General features: G+C 32.7%; 1 long non-coding RNA gene across 1 annotated transcript; it reads right to left on the bottom strand.

Annotated features, from left to right (window-relative positions):
* Nucleotides 1-8,166: 8,166 nt before the first annotated feature.
* Nucleotides 8,167-12,086, bottom strand: LOC128183061 (uncharacterized). Its single transcript, XR_008243525.1, has 4 exons — nucleotides 11,980-12,086; nucleotides 11,819-11,854; nucleotides 10,113-10,162; nucleotides 8,167-8,273 (listed from the first exon to the last, which is right to left on the bottom strand). It is a non-coding gene; the product is annotated as an uncharacterized LOC128183061 (long non-coding RNA).
* Between the last annotated feature and the right edge of the window lie 3,109 nt (nucleotides 12,087-15,195).

Below are 15,195 nucleotides of genomic sequence, written 5' to 3'. Positions count from 1 at the left end.
ATCAACAATCAACGCCCATTGAGGTGATAAGCAACAATTGCACCTATTATTAACTGTAAACTCACTTATAACATTGTTTTTTGTGCATTGATTTGTATTTGAAAATGCCTACTAAAAACGAAATCAAAGAATTATTTGACCGTGAAAGAGAAAAGTCTGACCAGTTAGAAAGTGAGGTATTATTACTACATCGAAGGTTAAAGAAAGCAGAGCATGAATTAAGCTTGAAAGATGAAGAAATGAAACAAAAGAGTGATTCAAATCCAAATAAAACTGTGTTTGTTGCGAGAGAGAAGAAGATTGCAAGGTTGTGTGGGAGACCTGTGAAAGAGAGTGACCCTGATGTAGCAGAATGGCTTGATGATGCTAGGCAACATTTGAAAGTTATCAATGACAATGATGCTAGGATAGATTTTTTAATGGATAACTTAGGTGGTCAAGCTAAAGATGAAATAAGGTTGAGACCAAGACTAGAGAGAGATACAGCAGAGAGAATCTTAGAAATCATTAAGAGTGTTTTTGCAAGTACAGAAACTCTCGGAGCGCTGCAACAACAATTCTATCAACGAGATCAAAAACACGGCGAGTCGCTGCAAAATTATTCGTTAGCCTTAATGAAACTTCTTGATAAGATCGTGGCAAAAGATGAACACGCGGTTACCGATTTTGATGAAATGTTGAAAGAACGGTTTGTTGAGGGCATTAGAGATTCATCTCTCCGAAGAGAGATACGACGGTTCTCATTCGAAAAGAAGGCTATGTCATTTGGTGAGTTTAGACAAAAAGTGTTACAATGGTCTGAAGACTATAAAAATGAACCACTTAGCAAATCATTTTCTGCACATGAAATCACTTCACAGGAAAGTGTTAAATCAAAGGTTGTTAAAGATCAGAGTGAAGATCAATTGTCAGAAATTTTAAAAATATTGAAACTTCAGCAAACGCAAATTGATGAAAATCAGAAAGAATTGAAAAAATTGTCTGAAGCCATGAAAACAAGTAAACCACAGTATGAAAATAAGTATTTGCAAGGTAGACAATTTCCAAATGTTAGACAGTCCCATTTAACATGTTTTCGTTGTGGTGGGAAGGGGCATAAAGAGCAAGACTGTAGTACTCAGTTAGACACCAGTAGTTTTTCACGCAAAGGTAAGTCACAGGGGGCATCGTTCTCTAATCTTCCTTTAAACGAGAAGCGTCTGTTGTAGAGAGTCGCCCAGCGGACGAGAGAGCAGAGACGAAAGACTCAATTGATCAGAGAATCATAGATAGAGTTATAGGACAATGTCCTGTCGTAACGGTACAGATTGAAGGTAAGCCAATTTCGTGTCTAATTGACACTGGTTCACAGGTATCTACAATAACCGAGTCTTACTTTCGAGATCTGTTAAAATCTGAACCCAAATTGATTGACGTAACAAAATGGATGAAAGTGTCTGGCGCCAATCACTTGCCTATACCATACATTGGTTATATTGAGGTAGTGATAGACACTGCGCATGGTTCTGTGCCAAATGTTGGTGTACTGGTTGTCAATGATACCACAGACCAATACGGTAAGCAGAAAAAGTTGCAAGTTCCCGGAGTACTCGGAAGTAATTTCTTCCGTATTTTAAAGGAACAGGTTGAGCAAAATTTATATTCAGTCACTGAACATAACGATCAGTTGTTGAATACGTTGTCGATATTTGAAATGAGTACGTCAATTTCAGGTTCCAAAAAGTTGAGTTTTGTCAAAGTTGCAGGTCAAGATCCTATTAAAATACCAGCCAATTCAATGAAAGTTGTTATAGGTACTACACGTCAGACTTCTAGAAACTTTAGTGGTTTGGTACAAGCAGTACACGGTAATTATGGCACTCTTCCTAAAAACACCTTATTGATTGATACCTACGCAGATGTAGAGAACGGCAAGATCCCAGTCAGAGTCGTTAACATAGGAGACGAAGATGTTTGGTTGAATCCGAAATCCAGGCTTGGTATACTTCATGATGTAGAGGTTGAGTTTGCTAGCCAGCCGAACTGTCATGCAGAAATAGAGGTAAGGAATCAAGAGATCAATGTGTCTATTGAAAGTATTCAAAAATGGAAAGATCATGATGTCAAAGCAGTTGTCAGTACAAAGAATGCGATTCAGATTCATGGTGTAGAAGTAGATATTGGAGAAAATTTATCAGTTGAGGAGAAAGAAAGATTAATTTCAATTCTAAATACTCACCAAGATGTTTTTTCTAAGAACAGTGACGATTTAGGGTTTACTGATACTGTCAAACATAAGATTCTTACATCAGATGAAGTCCCTATCAAACTACCACATAGACGCATCCCTCCTAATCAGATCGAGGAAGTGAAGTCGCACATCCAGACTCTCCTGAAGCAAGGCATAATCCGACCAAGCACAAGTCCCTATGGTGCTGCCGTTGTCCTGGTGCGCAAGAAAGACGGAAGTTTACGACTTTGCGTTGACTATCGACGACTCAATCTTAAGACGATAAAAGATGCGTTTCCTATCCCAAGGATTGAAGAAGCATTGGATGCACTTCATGGAGCAAAGTTCTTTTCTACTTTAGATCTGGCACAGGGTTTCTATCAGGTACAGATGGATGAGCATGACTGTCACAAAACAGCTTTTAGAGTTGGTCCTTTGGGTTTGTATGAGTTTGTTCGCATGCCTTTTGGTCTTTGCAATAGTCCAAGTACGTTCCAAAGGTTAATGGAAGCTTGTTTGGGTGACAAGAATTTTGAAATTCTTCTTTTGTACCTCGATGATATTCTCATTTTTTCTCAGTCTTTCGATGAACATTTAGAACGGCTTGTATTTGTGTTTGATAGGTTAAGAGCTCACAATCTAAAAATCAAACCGTCAAAGTGTCATTTTTTTCACAAGGAGGTGAATTATTTAGGTCATGTTGTCAGTGAAGATGGTGTCAAAGTTAACCCTGATAAAATTGCTGTTATTAAAGACTGGAAAACACCTCAGACAGAAAAAGATCTTCGTTCATTTTTAGGGTTAGCCGGGTACTATCGGAAATTTATTAAGGGGTTTAGTCAGATTGCTGCTCCGCTTCATTCTGTTCTAACTAAACAGGAGAAAAAGGTCACAGGTAAGAAAATGGTAACAAAAGAAATTCCGTTCAAACAAAAATGGAATGCAGATTGTGACAATGCATTTGAAAAGCTTAAATCATGTTTAACGAGCACTCCAGTTTTAGGCTTTCCAAACTTCAGCTCTCCATTTATTGTTGAAACTGATGCGAGTTATGATGGACTGGGCGCAGTTCTGAGTCAGCAACAGGAGTCCGGAAAAGTAGTCATCTCTTATGCATCTAGAAGTCTCAGACCAGGTGAGAGAAACATGTCGAATTATAGCTCAATGAAATTAGAGTTACTTGCACTCAAATGGGCGATAACCGAAAAGTTTCGAGACTATTTACTGGGTAGCAGTTTTATTGTATACACAGACAACAACCCTCTTAGCTACCTTAAGACATCAAAATTAGCTGCTAGTGAGTTAAGATGGGCATCTGAGCTGGCACAGTTTAATTTTGATATCAGATATAGATCGGGAAAAGCGAACAAAAATGCAGATAGTCTTAGCAGAATGTACCGCGAAAGTAATTCAGAAGAGATTTTAGCAGATTTCTCACAATCTACTTCTTTAAGAGAAATTATTACAGATTATCAGAGACTTGAAACGGACAAAGATCTTGACATCATTGAAAGAAATGAATTAACCCCCATTTTACCAGGATATACAAATGAGGAACTCAGAAAACTTCAAACGGAGGATCCAGATATCAACAGAGTTTTCCAATGGTTGGAAACTGGTCACAAACCAACTTCCAGACAAATTTCAAGAGAAAGGAGAGAGGTGAGGAAATTTCTTCGAAAGTTTCATTTGTTACAACTGAAAAATGGTGTGTTGTACATGACCAGTAAAGGCTTGGACGGTGAGTATTTGCAATTAGCTATACCAGAATGTCTTAGACCACAGATAATGGAGTCTTTGCATGATTGTTCCGGACACCAAGGTCGTGAGAGAACAATGGCACTTATAAAGAAAAGATGCTACTGGCCAGGAATGATAGCGGATGTTGTAAGATGGATTGAAAGATGTGAAAGATGCATGATCGCTAAGACACCGATCCCTACCATTAGACCATCACTAGGTAATTTATTAGCAAAGAGACCTTTAGAGATTTTGGCAATGGATTTTACTCTGTTAGAGAAAACTTCAGATGGGTTTGAAAACGTTTTGGTTCTTACAGACGTGTTTACAAAATACACAATGGCTATTCCTACAAAAAATCAGAAAGCTTCAACAGTTGCTAAACACTTGGTCAATGAATGGTTTCATAAGATTGGTATCCCTAGTCGATTGCACAGTGATCAAGGTAGGAATTTTGAAGGTGAGGTCGTGAAGGAGCTATGTAAAATATATGGTATTAAGAAGTCACGTAGCACGCCATATCATCCTGAGGGAAATTCGCAATGCGAAAGATTTAACAGGACACTGCACGACAGGTTGAGAACTCTCGACGCAGATCAAAAGAGAAAGTGGACAATGTATTTACCAGAACTTGTTTATGTGTATAATGTTACTCCTCATTCTTCTACAGGTTTTTCCCCTTATTATCTCCTTTATGGAAGAGAACCGAAATTACCCGTAGATTTCTTACTAGGGATCAACAATGACAGCGAGTCCTTCGAAGTAGATGAATGGTTACATACACACAGAGAACGCCTTCGATACGCATGGGCTGCTGCTGAGAAAAACACAGAAAAAAGTGCAGAAAAACGACGCGAGTTCCATGAGAGGAAATCTACTCCTTGCTCTATTGATGTCGGAACAAAGGTTCTCTTGAGAAATCATGTACAAGGTAGGAACAAAATACAAGATGTGTGGAAACCAGATCCTTATATCATAACTGAGAAATTGCAAGAAAATGTTTACAAGGTTAAGTCAGCGGATGGGTATGATGATGTAAAAGTTCTACACAGGAACGAGATCTTAGATACTAAGGAAAAAGCCCAAAATGATATTGACCCTTGTGAAGAGCCTGACTCAGACGAGGAGATAAAGACATTCGAAGTTACAGAAATAGAGAATGAAGGAGATAACCCTGATCCAGAATCTCAGGTAAGTTTAGATGAAAACGATAATAAACAAGAGTCGATGCCTCCGGAAGATAATATTGCAGAGAACAAGCAGTCTGATATTTTAGATTCTCCATTGCAATTTACCCCGGGTCAGAGTCCCACTGACAATTATGTTTCTGCTGGACATGGGCAAGAAATACCTCTTAGACGCTCTAATAGGTCAACGGCGGGTAAGCATCCCAACCCTTTCAATTTGCCTAAATCAGTGTTATCCAGAAACATGTCAGTAAATGCAGATTCTTCTAGTTCTGAGTTTCAGGATTTCGGAAATGCTGTAGCAGCATTAGGTGCAAGTCTAAGCGCAAGCTTAAGTCAAACGTTTTCAGAATACTTGCATATGAAAAACAGGTCAAACTCAGATGATTGTACATAGATTTTTTTTGAATGGGTATCCAGTTTTATATGTTTGTTGATGAGGGCATCAACATAATTGCGCGGGGGAGATATGTAATGGTTAAAATTATACGTGGTATTTGCGCGAATCGCGTGCCGTATATTTTACCTGTGTTTATTCTATTTATAGAGTTTCTGTTCAGCGCAAATTCTTTTTTTTTAGAGATTATGTTTCTTTAAACTTATTAAAAATATCTTTTGAACATTTATCTAGTTGTTTTCGATTCTATTATGATAATCAGCAAAGTGAGACTAATTTGTGAAATTATTTATTTACTTATTATAATATTTGAGATTTAAACTAGTCTAACAAGTTTATACGGAGTCTCACTTCGCTGACGCCCTTGAGAGTGTTCAGGTGTGAAACGGGTGAAACGTGTGAGTGATACTAGTACCTTACATTATTTACGGTAAGAGAGTTATTTTCATGTTTGGAATAACTATTCATTTATATTATATTCCAAACACAGTAATTTAAATATCATTTATGTGAGAATAATAAAATTGTTTTATATGCAGATTGTTTAGAGAAATGTATAGCGATTTGAGATAACTTCTAATAAGTCTGTAGTATTTTTAGATTTAAGCATAAATATATATGGTGGTTTTTTATTATATACAGTCATACCTGTTGCAAGTGAGTGCGCTAGTCTACTAATTGACTGTGTGTGGCACCGCCGCCATATATTGGAGGTTCGTTGATGTCATATTTTGAAGTAAATGCAAATTGTGTATTATTAATTTTTTAGTGTTTCTGTGTGTGTCTATTTGTAATATGAGTTATTTTGTTTATATAGTAGCTCATTGCCAATAAATTTAATATTTAATTGAAATAAAGAACTTGAACAGAATAAGCGATTTTATTCTATTACACGATATAAAAAGTATCTAAGCTATTAATTCTAAAATAATTAGATATTCATTACAGGCTAAACTGTCAGTAGCTAAGCTGTTGTCAATGAATTATCTAATGTAAAGCAATATCACTGGTTTAAAAAATTCGTGAAATACTTGATAATTTACTAAATTTGAAATGAACGTGTATATAGCGAAACCATTAATCTTCATTTTAACTGTTCTATTTTATTTTCGACAAACTAAAGCATATGTTAATTTCGGATCCTGTTTCACAATTTCATTTTTGTGTGGTTTAAACAAAACCTACACATGCATAAAACTTTTCTGAACCAGAAGACATTTCGAAATGTACACGTCTATAGCTAAACCCCTAATCTCCATTTAAAATATTTTTTTCATTTTCGACAAATTGAATCATCTTTTAATTAACTAGACTTTGACCCATGCGTGCACGGGTTGACATTGCACATGATATTGGACATTTACGAAATACCGTATTGTTGACTTTAACATAATCAAGCTTTAAGCCTACAATAATGCTATAAATTTCACTTTACTCTACTTTGTTAGAATAATCTACAGCTAACTGTGTCTCTGGACAGGCTTTCACCACGGTTAAAATGCATCTTAAATACCAGTAATCTGGAAATGTAGCAGAAAATTGCAGAATAAATCGTTCCAAAAACATTTTGGAGAAAATTAATGAAGTTGCATTAAAATAACAGTCAAATAATTCATAACAAATCATTTTGAGGCTATAAATACCTTTCATCTAAAACTTTAATTCTATTATTGAAGAATTCAAAACTTTTTCACCAACTTTTTTACTCGATTCAAACTTACACACCATGTTGACATTCGAAACTCCAGGTATTTTTCATAGTAAATGCAATGTGTTAGAGTTATCTCCCGTATTTTCTTCGATAAACAAAATATAAACCACATTTCCAATGAAAATTAACAGGTTTTTGTATTATTGTTTCTGAGTTTATCCATGCAAATGTGATATTTTGAAAACATAAAGTAAATAGTCTCCCGTGATTTAGCGTGAATGTAATGAGCATGTGCAAGATTGTAAAATCCAAAAAATCCAGATGATTTCCAGAATTTTTAAAGGAATTTTCGTTGATTATTAATTTGTGAAACTTGAATGAGAAAATGTTCTCAGACTTTTAATAGCGATTAGCAAAACATATTGACTGCAGATTTTAGGTAAGAGCATACAGCAAATTAATAGTGTGAGTCAGAGCTGACGTAGCACCGAAGGTTTCCGATCTCAGAGGCTTCATGTATGCATATTAATGTCACGCGTCTTGTCAGCTCAAAAACCACCAATAGCTCTGATAGTAGGAAAAATTCTACACAAATTTTATCACACTCACAATCCAACTTGTTTTATGTTTTTTGTGATTATGTCACATGTTCTTTAACTCGTGTTGCACGTATTGGTCTTATTCAAAAAGACAGCTGCTTCAAGAAACACTGTATTTTCTGAGGTTACAAAAGGAGTTTACCATTACCATTTCCACTAAGTTTGCATATTGCACACTCTGACTTTCATTTGATAATGTAACAACATCTATTGTTATTTGTGTGTAAACAGAGTGTGAATTTTGGACTACAAGAAACGAAAAACGATATTACACATTTAAGTGAATATCTGGATACCGATTTCACGCAATTCCGGCCACTAAGTCTATAACCACAACTATAAAGAAATAAGTTTACTTTCACACACATTTTAATTAAATAATTTAGATTTAAGATTTATACAAAAGCATAGTGAGATTCAAATCATGTATAAGAAAGTTTATTCAGTGTCTGTAGTACGTTTGTCATCCACTAAATACTGTAGAGCTGTCCTGAAAGAAACAACAGTCAAATTATTATCTGAATATCATTTATGGTGACGAATATTACTGTTGTTAAAAAAAATGCTGGGGTAAATAGAAATGATTTATTCCTTCAGATATCTTACTCAATGTTGTCATGAATTTTCTAAAGAATATATCATTGACATCTGTAGACTGAAGACTGCGAAATTCACAAAATGCATAGATAAAGCGGGTCGGTGTTTATTCCTTCTGAGTTAGTAATTCGACGTTTTTGCATCCAAAATGCTATTTCAAACGGGTTGAAATATATTGTTGGTATATTTAATTAAGCTAAATATTCAAATCAAGTATTTTTTTTTGTCAATTATGCACAATAAATAGAGGGATTAGGAAATGTGTTTATAAAAATCTCTCGCAAATATGTGTGACATTCTCTTCACTTAAACTTGTTAATTTGACTATGGTAAAAAGTTTTTTAATGCAATCTTATTGAAAACCAAGAGTTTTTTAAAAACGTAGAAGGACACTTTTTTGAAAAAAAATAAATGTCCATAGTCTTATATTAACACAATAAGACACGGGGATCAGCTTTTACAATTTTTAAATAAAGGGCTTTTAAAGTAAACTTACTGAAAATTTGGCAAAAATATTTTTTTTAAAAACTCTTAACTTGATATCTGCATTTTACACACGAACAATATACAATTTTCCAAAATCCATCACATGTTATAGGATTGCGAGATATATATATATAGGAGAAAATATTTCATGAATGTTTTATTCTTTGCCTCTAAAAAAGCAAAATCCTCCGCTTAAAAAAAAATCACAGTTGTCTTATAAAATGTATCACCTAAGGTTTACAAAAGTAATCAAGGAATTCTTCCACCTCTGCTCCCTGTAATGACTTACCCTTGTTTTGAAATCTTAATCAACAAATATATATGTTTAAATGTTTATTTTGGAAACTTTTCTTATCCTGATGTTTGAAAGATTAACATGTATCAGATTAAAAATACACAAAAACCGCATTTTATCCAATTCTTAACAAATTTTCCTTACACAATGAAAAAAAAATAAACGAGATTAAAGATTTTTTCATTAAAAAAAAAGAAATAAAAATGAAATGAACAATACTCATATTTGTTATTTATTTGAACATTTTCGGAAATTTTTACATTGTTTAACATTTTCAATATTGATTCTATTCAAACACATTTAAAAAGATTGTTCATCTATATGGTCCAAATTGTCTGAGACACTGCAAATTTTGAAGACCTAAAAACCGTTTATTTTTCATGATATTTCCATCCATTATATTCTATGATATTTATTCGGTATTATTATACCATTGTATGTAGAATGAAGCATACCTCTGGTGATATAAAGGACACTATATCGACTATTCCTATCATGTTTAATTCTATCAAATTTAGAATTGCATATATACTAGAATACCCGGATCTGCAATATGGTAATTCAAAAAGGTTAAGCGTTTATTTTTGTGCAAAATTTTTTGAAGTAAAGACAATCGTTTCTTACAAAAAAAAGTATTTTTTGTTATTATTGAATTTTTTCAATTGAAGTTTTTTGTCCCTATTTTATTTTTACAAAAAGACGTTTATTAATTTTGTTTTGAAACATGCCCGATTATCATGATAGAAAAAAACGACCATTACTCCCGAGACCTGTTTACATACCAATGTAGCAAAGATGGATTGATTTAAAATGTTATTGCAACAAAATACTCTTCCTACTTAATGTCAAATTAATATGGAAAATGTGTGAACGATTATTACACAATTTCATATACTACTTTAAGTAAAGATAAATGAACAAAAATATATTTATATGTAGATAAAACAAAACCTATTTTCTCCGATACATCATGCCGTTTCCATTGGTTTCTTTAACCAATTCTGAAAATAGAATAAATATGCATCATTATAAAATCCGGTGGTATTTCAAAATATTTCTTGAAGATTTAAAATATTTCGTTTTGCATACTTTTGAATACTTTTTTGATCTATATGGACGGATGCAATGACATTCATTAAAAAGATAATTCCGTTTGTACAATAAGCCTAGAAAATTCATTCAGGAATTTCAATTTATTTTTTAAATTATTCAAGATTGGTTGTTTTAATAAAATGCCATCAATATATTCTCAGTTATTACTTATGTTAGTTTGTTGGATTTACGTAAATAGAGATTGGATGCAAAGAATAAGACACCATCTAAAAATGATTTAAAATAGATGAGTTTATTGGATGCTTAGGCTTTTGATATCATCGATCCTGTAACACATCAGCTTTTGCAGACAAATTAAATACCGCGCGTCAGCGCCATATGACAATTTGTCTGCACCGTTATGCATGTTATAGGACCAATGATCTTGGGGGAAAAAGCAACGAATGCTTGTATTTATATTACCTATTTATTTTGATAATTGTTTTGATGAAATATTTTTGTATCGTCGTATTCAAACTATAATATGCACTATATTTCATTGATGTCAATAATAAATGGAACAGCTATTTACTGTGCTTTTGTTGCTTAACACTTTGCCGTGAAAACTCCTTTTTGAGATAGGATATATATGATTAAACGATTATTTTTTAAGTACATAAAACATTTGTTAAGTATGTTTAGAATTTAAAACCATTCAATAAAATATCTATTCAAAACGTGTTATGACGTTTAATTGTACTCGTGCTGTGATTAGGTTTGTAGTGTGTTATCAAATATTCAATGCCGTAGATTTCCAAACCAAACATAATAAGAAATATTCACCAAATGTAAATATTTTATGTTTGAGTTGTTCACATATTATACAAATATAGCCCTTTCACTCGGTCAATCCATAGATATCGACCGAGCACGAAGTGCGAGGTCGATATGCTTTTCTGTGAAGTCGATATATCTATGGATTGACCGAGTGAAAGGGCTACATTCGTTATATTATTTTCCAAAGAAGAATTGGCAAGATTAAAACAAAATTATTTCTATATTTAGAAAGTACAGGTCAATCTGAGTTTTTAAAGCTTATTTTTAGAAAGTACAGGTCAATCTGAGTTTTTAAAGCTTATTTTTAGAAAGTACAGGTCAATCTGCATTTGTATACTTTGACACGTGATGTCAAAAGAACCAATGATATACTTCGTTACAATGCATGAAAATAATATTATTGAATATCTTCTTTTGAATATAAGCATGTTTACGTCTAGCACAAACAAACATAGAGTGCAATTGCAACGAACATGTATACGAAATTATAAGCTGACATTATAATTTAGACTGATGGGTAGGCGTGGTCATTTTAAAAAGTAGGGTTTTCTCCCTGCCAGTAAGAGCTTTGTGTATGCCCAAAAAGGTAAGAAAAGATAAAAAAAAAATTAAAATTTGTTGTTTTTTCATTTACTTTAAAAGATAGCTCAGCATTATGAATCATTATAAATAAATAATTTTTGACCATCCAGTCTTCGAAACATATACAGGTATCTAACAAACGTTTCTAAGTTTAAATAATTCAAACACGTTTCTCAAAATTTAAATTAAGAAATGAAAAATGTTACCTGTTGTTCCCCCGAAATTGCTGGATTCTTCTTTTTCTGTCAAAGATGTCACGTATTGATAGAACAAGTCAGTTAAAGTTAGAAATATACGTTTCGTTAAAAAATAATGGCCCAATCTCAGTGAGATAAACAAGAAAGATATTGATTTCTGCCATACAAACCTTTGATATACAACGCAAGAATGACAATAAATGCTGTTATAAGTGCTAACAGCAAACTTCCCATTACAATCATGGTGATCTTGTATTTCCGGGCCAATGGACCATTATTGCTCTGTGCTATAAATAATTCATATTATAAATCACAGGGGGATAAAACCGTATTGCAATTATTCTTAAACAAGAAATTGATAGTAAAAAAATTGAAAGATATTTACCACGGCAATATTTTTTTTTAATTCTTAAAATTTATCAAATTTATAAAAATATTCCACAGAATAGAATAAAATTTATCAAATTTAAAATAAATATTCCACAGAAAAGAATAGAATTTATCAAATTTAAAATAAATATTCCACTGAAAAGAATAACACAATATTGTTATACCATCTACATTCTCGTTAGTGTTTTCCGTTTGTCCTGACGACATTGTAAAGAGGTTGATCGTTTAACTGTATGTTAACACCCTTAGGCCTCCCAATATCAAATAACTTTGGCAAGAAACAAATATATAGATATATCGACGAGAGTATAAGTAATGCTTAAACTGTATTAAAAATAAGGCCTTAAAAGTTAACGTTAGCATATCATATCGAATTTAAATCACAATTTCAAAAAAAATAAAATAAAGAACTAATGCATATTTTAATTCGTCGTACCATGTAACAAGATCCAATTTAAAGATTTTATTTTGGTGCATTTTTTTCCACTTAGATTTTCAATAAATATAAAAATCTAACCGATTACACGTTGGTTGTGATTTTTAAATGATTGATTACGTAGCTAAACTTATTGATCAAAATATATAATAATGAGAGGTGATATTATGCTGTTTACATTTGTAACTATCTTGGTAACCAAAACTGAGTACTTGTAAAGAACTATTAGATTCAAAGAAATAAAGAAAACCTGACAATGATCAGGGCTGATTCAAATGTTATAAGTTTTGTTTAAAATTTCGATAGATACTTGTACATGTACAAACGTACACAAATACTTTTAAAATGCAGGAGTTGCAGTTGATTATCGTTTATCTTATCTGAAACAAAATGATCAAACTCTTCAGTGCGCTAAATATTAAGCAAATCAACAGATGCAGTTTCAACATAAAACAAATACTCTACTGATATTTATTTCAAACAAAAACATAAGACTTACAATATTTAATCTTTATTTTATAGTTTTTTCTTTTTTTTCTTTTGCAAAATTATCTACACGGATATTATTACATTAAAAAACAAACAAGAAGCCTTTTGACCACATCGCTCGACAGAGCAACATTGACCAAATCCTGAATCACGTTAGTTAACCCTAGAAGAAAAATGACAATAACAAGCTGTAAATCGTCTCAAAAATTCATATACCGAAATACAAATTCAAAGCAGAGCAAACACGAATCTCTATGATAGAGGTATGGTAAATGATAAAGTAGGGATCATGTGATGAGGAGGCGTAAGCATCCCCTGCCGACCGGTCGCACCCGCCGGGTGCTCATCGTCATAATCATGAAAAACGAAAGAAATGTAATCATAATGAATTCAGAAGTCAAATATAAACATTTCAGCCATTGTTGTTTTTGTGGTTGTTGTGTCAACAGTTAAGAATATTGATGTTTTAACACATAGTTATATTAAAAGTTGTATCAATGTTGTTTTAAATAATATTTTACACACTATGAATTAAAAGCGAACCATTTTGATTTGATTTAATATTTTTATTTCAGTCAACCGTCAATGAGTGCAAATGAAACAAAATTTAAACATTATGAAAAAACAATTTTCTGCAAAGAGGTAGACTAAGTTATATTGATAATTCACCAAAATTAAAATATCATCGAACAACCTGCTGACTTAACAAAGTGCTCTTCAAAATTTTCTATTTGAGAATTCTAAAAGAAAGGAATTTCAAGCTACATATACAAGTATAAGGAAATTAAGTCAAACACATATATCAAACAAAGAAGAATAGGAATTAAGTTTAATAAAGACCACATATAGGCTTAGTAAAAAAATATTTTCATTTAAAATAATGTAGAATCATAACAAAGATCTTAGATAACATGTTCAAGCGTCCCTAGTGAAAAAGAAAAAACGCGAATATATTCATTGTATTGGATCTTTACCTCCGCCTGGCCGAAAGGTGTAATTTGTAGTGTAACTTTTAACAACGTTCGCGTGTGCTTGTGCATATAATAATGTTTATTTAAAAATAACAACCTTTCCTTTCCTATTTCTGATAGAGTTTATCAATGTAAAAATTATAAAATTGTTCCCTATTACAGATTCACACAAGCATAAGGTGTCATTTAAAGGTAATAAAGATAAGAAACGAAATATTTAACTAACGCGCAAGTGCAATACTGATTGAAACCTACATTGAAAATGGAACAAGACATGTGCAAGGGTAAGAATTACTCTTTTTTTTAGAAATAAGTTTTAATAGTAAAATTAAACTTTAATAATTTCCTCATTTATTCAATTCCATCGGGCACATAGCATCGGGAGGGGGGAGGGGGCAGGGCTGCCCCCCTTTTTTGAGCAGCAATGATTTTTCTTTAATTTACATACACAAAATTGATTAATATGGAGTTGCCCCCTCCCACTTTTATTAATATGGAGCCCCCCCCCCCACTTTTATGGCACCATGTAGGAAATTGAATTAAAAATAAGGATATAATGAGGGAAATTGAAGTTAAATGTATACTTCCCCCTCATCCTGGATTAGGATTTTCAGAATTTTTTTTCTCTTTTGCTTGTCAATATTTTTTTAATGAGTCTGCCTCCCCCTCCCACAACTTTCAAAAACGATGCTACGCGCCTCTCTACATTGTTACATGTGATCAGGATGTCAAGAGAGAGGGTACAGTACGGGTTTTGAAGAAAACTTTTGAAATAAAAAGAACACGTACGGAGTTTAATCATTCTTTAATTCTGCATTGGATCAATTATACTGGCTTTTTAAAAACCCATAAATCAATAATACCAATATTACAATTACCCGTGATGCACAAGAGATAGTGTGTTTGCATTCACATCTTGATATAAGTAACGCTTTACAAAGGATATAAATTTTCATTTGATTTAATTTTCCTTTCAACAACAAGATGCTTTTTATTGATACTTTTTATTATGCATGCATATAGATGTTCTTATTAAGTAATTTTGTTAAATCTATCATATTCTAGGTGGTGTGTGCAGATGCCAACGAAACAATCTGACA

This window comes from Crassostrea angulata, chromosome 5, assembly GCF_025612915.1.
Source record: "Crassostrea angulata isolate pt1a10 chromosome 5, ASM2561291v2, whole genome shotgun sequence".
NCBI lineage: Eukaryota > Metazoa > Mollusca > Bivalvia > Ostreida > Ostreidae > Magallana > Magallana angulata.
This window is presented reverse-complemented; position numbering and strand designations above follow the sequence as displayed.